Source organism: Narcine bancroftii, chromosome 3, assembly GCF_036971445.1.
Source record: "Narcine bancroftii isolate sNarBan1 chromosome 3, sNarBan1.hap1, whole genome shotgun sequence".
Lineage (NCBI taxonomy): Eukaryota > Metazoa > Chordata > Chondrichthyes > Torpediniformes > Narcinidae > Narcine > Narcine bancroftii.
Window position 1 is genome coordinate 151095209 of NC_091471.1, and position 7520 is coordinate 151102728.

General features: G+C 37.8%; 1 pseudogene; it reads left to right on the plus strand.

The window, feature by feature from the left end:
• Positions 1 to 436: 436 nt before the first annotated feature.
• Positions 437 to 6916, plus strand: LOC138756718 (zinc finger BED domain-containing protein 5-like; annotated as a pseudogene).
• Positions 6917 to 7520: the final 604 nt, after the last annotated feature.

Consider the following 7520-nt stretch of genomic DNA (forward strand, 5'->3'; position numbering starts at 1 on the left):
GGATGTGGTTCATTGAACATTGTCTGGGGTCCATTGAACATTATCTGGGGCTTTCAACCTGGTCATGTTCCAAGGTGAGGCCCTTCTGGGTTTCCTAGAACAAATTATAAGGAAGTATTTTCCATAAAACCCAGAACTGTTTTTTACTAGGAAACATCGTGGCATAATGAGGCCATACAAATTTCAAACGCAATTTGTAAAGATTGCATCGGCGGTGGCCAAAAAAATGTACAGCAGTTACCTGGAAACCTGATTGCCATCCAGGAATGGCATGATGGAATGCAGAACTGGGGCATGACCAACAGTGAAAAGTTGTCATAGCGTTCACCCTCCACCGCCAGAGATGCGACATAGTATGTGGTCATCGCTGCCGAAGTCGTGGAAGAAAATGGAAGTGACGTTACAGGGTTGGGCATGATTGGAGTTGTCCATGAAGATGGCGGAAGTGACATCATGGGGCCCGATGGATGTGGAATCACGGCACCAGCTGGAACTGACATCTGGAACGCTCCCCTACAGCGTGGAGGGTGGTAGCGGTGCTATCCATGCGGAGGGCAGGAGTGACGGCAGGTAAGATGGCACCTCCCTCGTATCGCATGAGGCCGGTACCGGATTCCGCGCTGCCTCGTTGGGAGATCTTGACCTTGCAAACCCACTGATAATGCCCCTTCTTACCGCAGCCAGAGCACGTAGCATCTTTAGTGGGGCAGAGTCATTGTGGGTGCTTCGTTTGCCCGCAGAAGTAGCACTTCAACTGCTCGGTTGCCATGGCTGCAGTGGTGACGTCGGCTGTCCCAGATGCCATCTCCCATGATGGGGGCGCCAGTGGCGTGCACATGGAGGGCTCCTTCTTGCCAGCAATCAATTTGGTGTGGTGCTGGGACAAGTAGAGTGTCCTCGCCAGTTGTACAGTCCATTTTAATGGTAACCGGTCTTCTTCAAGCAAATGTTGCCTGATGTAATTGGACTTTAACCCTGACACACAGGCGTCCCAGACCAACTCTTCTACGCACCGGCATCCTCTTAGTACAATCACGTCTTTGCTTGCATGTGTTGAGCAGAACTGTACAGAGTACTGTAGCTGTGATCTAATCAATGTCTTCTAGAGCTCTTGTAGAGCTCTACAATATCATCCCTGCTTTTATATTTTATGACTTAGCTAATGAAGGCTAGTCTACTGTACACCTTTCTCATCACTGTGCAGTGAACTGCAAGGATTATTGGACTGTTATCCCATGTTCCTTAATGTTCTCTCATTGATTTTTCTGAACACAATCACAAAAATTGGAAAATTAACCTTTTTTCCTCGGGTTTATTGCAAATAATCCTCCACCTAATTGATAACTTTCTTCCAACTCATCTTTCACTCCATCAAATTTCCTTGCAATTGTTAATATTTCTATAACATTGTCCTTAACCATCTCTGCATAGTGGAGAGCAAACTTGTTTTTTTTCCAGCTTTTCCAAACATCTGATGTTAATTTTACCTGCAATCTCTCTAGAACACCTTTCCAAGAACCAATCATTTGTACCAATGATTTGTAAATTATCTAAAATAATTTCCTCTTTTATAAGCTTTCTTTGGGAAGACAAATGTCCACTATGCTTCTTTTAACGTAGTAATGCAATGTCACGTTCGACAATTTATAAGACTGTAAAACATAGTAGCAGAATTTTGCCTATCAAGCCTGCTCTGCCATTCAAACCATGGTGGATGTATTTTTCCTCTCTAACCCATACACCTGTCTTCTCCCCATACCTTTTGACACTCTTATTAATCAACCTATCCATTCTCACTTTAAATATATTTAATGGCAGTATCAACAGCATTCTAAGTCACAGAGCTGATGCTGCGCCCTTTGGTTCTGGACTCTCCCACTATGTACATGTTTTGTTTTGGTCTTTCAATTTCATTGCATCACTACGGTAACCTATCTCTTTCTCTGCATTTTTTTATATATGGATGCCATTTTGTTCCTCTCACAGGATTATCTTGTCTAAGACTGAATACTTTTTGAATACTTTCCGTTATTCCTCTATTTTACCTGCCAATCTTTATTCCCAATCCAGAGGAGCCCAGATCTCTGAAATGGGATGCTTCCAGTGAAATGTTTCTTCATTTGGTTGTGCCATGTCTTTTTCCATAACAATTCTAAATCTGATGACATTATGATCATTAATTCCCAAAAGCTCTTCCACCACAACACAGATCTTGATCTGCTTATTTCCACTGAAAGCATCCTGGGCTGGAAAATTACTGATCAAGTAAGTTATCCTGTACACATTTCAGGAACTCCCTTCTTTGTATTTGTCATTTGTTTCCTTCAGTTTTTATTGAGATATTTGAAGATCCTTGTTATGTCTGCTCAATTATTTTTACAGTTGTCTGTGAGGTGCTGACAGACCCTCCTCTGCCTCCAATCCATCTTATTTGAACACTTACAACTTTCAAGACCTGCCTCGAAGATTGGCTCAATCAGGAATTTACTAACTTTCTCCTTGGACAGACAATTCTGTATTTTGCCATTCTTACTGCACTCCTTTGGATTTAGCAGAAGGCTGAAACAAACAATGTTTTCTTTCATAGTTTGTCTCGGGATAAGTTTGAAGTATGCAGAGAAGGCAGACCTTGATGTTAATGGTTTTTCAACTATGAAATCCTACCAGTAGTACCAAATGAGACATAAATGATGCAAATAATATTACTGAGCATTTCAGAACTTTGCACTTGAAGGATCCATCCTGGCTTTTTCTTAATTCACTGCATTTGATATGAAGGCATTAAAATGACCCCCAGATTGGTTTTCTATGTTTTATGTACAGCCATTAAAGTGATCTCAGCTGCTTCTAATATTGATATTGTAGTGAAGGGTGACTGATGATTGATCCTTCAAGTGCAAAGTCCTGAAATGCTCAGTAATATTATTTGCATCATTTATGTCTTATTTGGTACTACTGGTTGAATATCATAGTTGAAAAATCATTCACATCAAGGTCTGCCTTCTCTGCATACTTCAAACAGGCATAAATATGGCATGAATGTGGCGTATGCCACCACACAAACAAAGGCAAATTGCATCCATTCAATTCTGCATCACCTAATAGAGAAACTGGATACTATTTTGATAGACCCTCAGTAGTGTTACCATGGATTTTTTTTTGTACTTGGTGCCACATTCTTAATAGATTAAAATTATACATGATTACACTTTAATGAAAATTCTTTTAATGTTTGTAGTCTGAAAATATGAATGCCAGATAGATAACTTTGTTTTTAGCTATACTTCCACTTGTTTTAACTTTCAGTTCATCTTTATTTTGGAAGGGAATAAAAACAGTCTAATTTCCAAATTCTGTGCAAAATAAAAGTACTATTCTATGATAAAAAGACATCCCATCAAGTGACAAAAATTAAATCTCTTCCAAACTTCCACTGTTTTATCTTTGTATTCATCTTGAAGTTGTCTATCATAATCCCCAACTTTTTCTTCAGGAAGAAAACCTTTTGAAAAAATTTGTTGTCTAAAGTAATAGCTTCCTTGGGCATTTTCACCTGCAGTGATTTCTCATTAATGAGGAGTGAAAGAGCATGTTAAGGCTTACAAACAGCAAGTTCTGGCTTGCAGTGTGTCTGGCGAGTCTTGTCAATCAGAAAAATTATTTCTGTAAGTTGTTGGACAAATGTTGGTCATAAGATTTAGCCTAAAACCCCACAAGCGTCTGCAGCAGGGTGTAACAGATCAGCCAGACCCATGAGTTTCATCTGTTTAAAAATAAAGAAAATGAAATATTATGTTTTAACGATGGTAGGTTAAGCAAAATAATTTTCAAGAAAAATGTTGTTCATGTTGCCATTGAATATTTCTATTTAATTTTTAAATAGTTTATTGAGTTTAATATATTCATCCTACATACAAAATCTACTAATGTAGCAAAATCATGTCATATCATAAATTAATATAAATATAATTCAAATCCATCCATATTTGTTGATTAAATATTATTTCTTAAAAAACAATTCTGGATCGAAACCAATTGAGATACAATATATCAAGCCTTGCTCATAACACAGAGAAATATCTGTCTAATATGATAATATAATCTAGAACAACCATAGTTAAACCCATCTATAATATTTTTCTTTTTTTTTCTTTTTATGCCATCACAAAAACTGTAAAATAATAATAAAAATGATCAATGATCGACATAATCGAGTGTAAGAAAGTATTTCACATGCTGGGGCACAAATCTATTGTAATGAGATTTTCAACTTGACATCCAAAAATTAGTGAGTGTGAGGAAGGGGTAATAAGATTTTGGCAGAATATAAACAACATATTTTATAGAGATTACATAAAGAATTTTTATGTTAACTATGAATCTGACATTAGAAGGCCTTGTATGCTGAATATCTTAAATACTCTATTTTAAACCTAATGATATTATGCCTAGAAAATGTTCTTGTTTTATTGTGCTAAATGCATTATGATTTTTGGGCAAAAATTCAGGCAGATAAATGAATGGCTGAGACAGGACTTCAGATTCTTGGATCATTGCAATTTCTGTTGGGGAAGGTATACCTGAATCCTAAGGGAACCAATATCTTGGTGGGTATGTTTAATATAGCTGTTCAGGAGGGTTTAAACTAATTTGGGATGGAGATGGGAACCAAAGTGCTAGAGCTGATGAAGGGGAAAACAACGGAAAAGTGAAGATAGTATGCAGCAAGGACGACAGATAGATAACGAGACAAAATAATAGCCAGAGGGATGACTGAGACATAATACATTCAAAAACTGGTCTAAAAGTATTATATTTAGATGCACACAGCATTAGAAATAAAGTGGATGATCTTGCAGTACAGCTATATGTTGGAGGGTATGATTTTGTGGCCATTACCGAGTTGTGCCTCAAGGATGGATGTCATTGGGAGATGGACGTCCAAGGATGCATAGTGTATCACAAAGATAGGCAGTGGAATTGAGGAGGTGGCTTGGCTCTGCCGGTAAGCAATAATATTAAATCATTGGAAAGAAGGGACATCAGATCAGAAGAGGTAGAGTCCTTATGGGTTGAGTTAAGGAATGGTAAAGACAAAAGGACACTAATGGCAATTATATACAGGCCCCAAACAGCAGCCAGATTGTGGATTACAAAATACTGGAAATAGATAAGGCATGTCAGAAAGACAGAATTACAATAATTATGGGGAATTTTAACATGAAAGCAAATTGGGGAAGTCAGACCAGTACAGGACTTCATGAGAGAGAGTTTGCAGAATGCCTGTGGGATGGTTTTTTTGGAGTAGCTCGTTGATGAGCCCACCAGAGGATTAGCTGTTCTGGATTGGATGCAGTGTAATGAACCAGAGATGATTGGAGAGCTTAAGGTAAAGCAGTGTTCCTCAAACTGGGTTCTGTGCAAGAAATAAGTAGTAATAACTGTAACTAGTAATAACACTGTTTTTACTTAAATTATTTTTTGCCTGTGTCTTTAAATATCTGTGTTTCTGTGATGGCATCAAACAGTTGCCTTGACGCTAACAAAACAAAATGGCATCTTGAGGCTTGACATCAGCAATACAGAAATCAGCGCAGACTTCAGGCCTCAAGACGCCATTTTCAACCAATAAGACTTGGATTTTTTTTGCTACAAGGCTGTCCACATTTTAAAATTTAAACTGAAAGATATTCCACGTGTGTATTAAGAACTATGGATCGTTGGCTTGAAAAAGAACATAGGAGACAGGATAATTCATTTGAAGTAAGAACTAAGGTGCCACCATTTTTTATGAATATTCATCCTTGATGCCTATGTCTGAAAAATCAAGTGTAAAGGAATGAAGGTATGATGAAAATTATTTGTCGCTTCGATTCACCTCAGCCGGGAGTAGTGGCTCCAGATGCATAATGAGTTTTATGTGATAAAATTCTGTCCAACAGTTCTTTGGCCCCAACAAAATTAAAAAGACATCTGGAAACAAATCATCCCCTGCACAAAGATAAGGATGTGTCCTTCTTTAAAAGAAAACCAGATTCACTTGGAACCAGTAAAGATTTTATGATGAAAACCATAAAGAGAACAAAGACAGAGAATGAGAAGGTGACTGAAGCTTCTTACCGTGTAAGTTATCGAATTGCCTTTGCTGGAGAGGGCCACACTCTGGAGAAACTATAATTAACTCATGTTCAAAGGATCTAGTGAAGTGTATGTTCAACGAGTAGTTCAGCAGGAAAAATGATGCAGTGCAAATGCTAAATAATACTGCTGCAAGATGTATTAAGGATAGAGCTGAGGACATAGAAGCGAACTTAATAGGTTCTTTGCTGGATGAAATAACAGATGTAGGTGATCTTCCAGTGTTTCTAGTCTTCGTCAGGTATGTGTCTGAGAAGGAAATTGAGGAAGATGGACTTTGTGAATCTTTGCAAGGGCACACAACAGGGGAAGAAATTTTTAAATCCATCAATGATGAAGAATGCCATTCCGTGGAAAACGTGCTTAGACGTGTCCATAGATTGAGCCAAAATTCTCATGGGGAAAGTTGCTGGAACTGTTTCCAGAATTAAGAGGGTTGCACCAAATTGCAGAAGTACTCACTGTAACCCTTATGGACATGCACTTGTAGTGAAAAAAATGCCCATGCCCATGACAATTGATCGATGAAACAGTCAAAATTGTTAATTAAGTCGACTCCTGCAGTCCTGTTTGTTTAAAACTCTCTGTGAAGAAATGGGAAGCCAACATACAACCTTACTACTGCATACAGAAGTGAAATGGTTATCCTGAGGAAAAGTATTGGTAAGGCTATTCGAACCTGCAACTGGTTCATGCATCTTGCATATCTTGCTGATATAGAAAGCTGAATGAAATTAACATGGCCCTACAAGGCAATGTTGAAAGGAAAACACTTTGATTGTTTTTCCAGTTTACAAGGCTTTGTGATGGAGCATGATGTGTTTGTTGTTGAAGATTTTCTTGATGAAATGGTACGACCCTCAAGTATTTTATGTTCTACACTTAAGAACAAGAGATGGGTACAAAATCATTTAATTGTCGTGTCCCAATCCGACAGTTTATTATAAATATGGAAATCTAATCAACGTGACATCTGACTTTCATTTGCTGTAAAGATTTAAAGATTTACCACAGGCTAATTTCTGGATTAGCCTTGACAAAATCTGCTATGCATTGTCTATTACCATTTCAAATGGCTTACATGTGCGAGGCTGCATTTTTGTATTATTCAGCAACGAAAACAAAATACAGAAACTGTCTTGATGCCGCTCCTGACATAAGGATACAATTATCTAATATTGTGCCCAACAGTAAGAGGATCAGTGAGGACAAGAAAAAAGAATCCATCATCCCATTTAATGTAAATTAGAGGCAACAAATGATTTTAATGTGGAGAATTGTGAGTTTATTTACTTTCTTACTATGCTTATGAATATACTAGGTTTTTTTTAAACTGTAACTGACATTTGGGGTTCCACGATTTGAAAGTGCTTCCCAAAAAG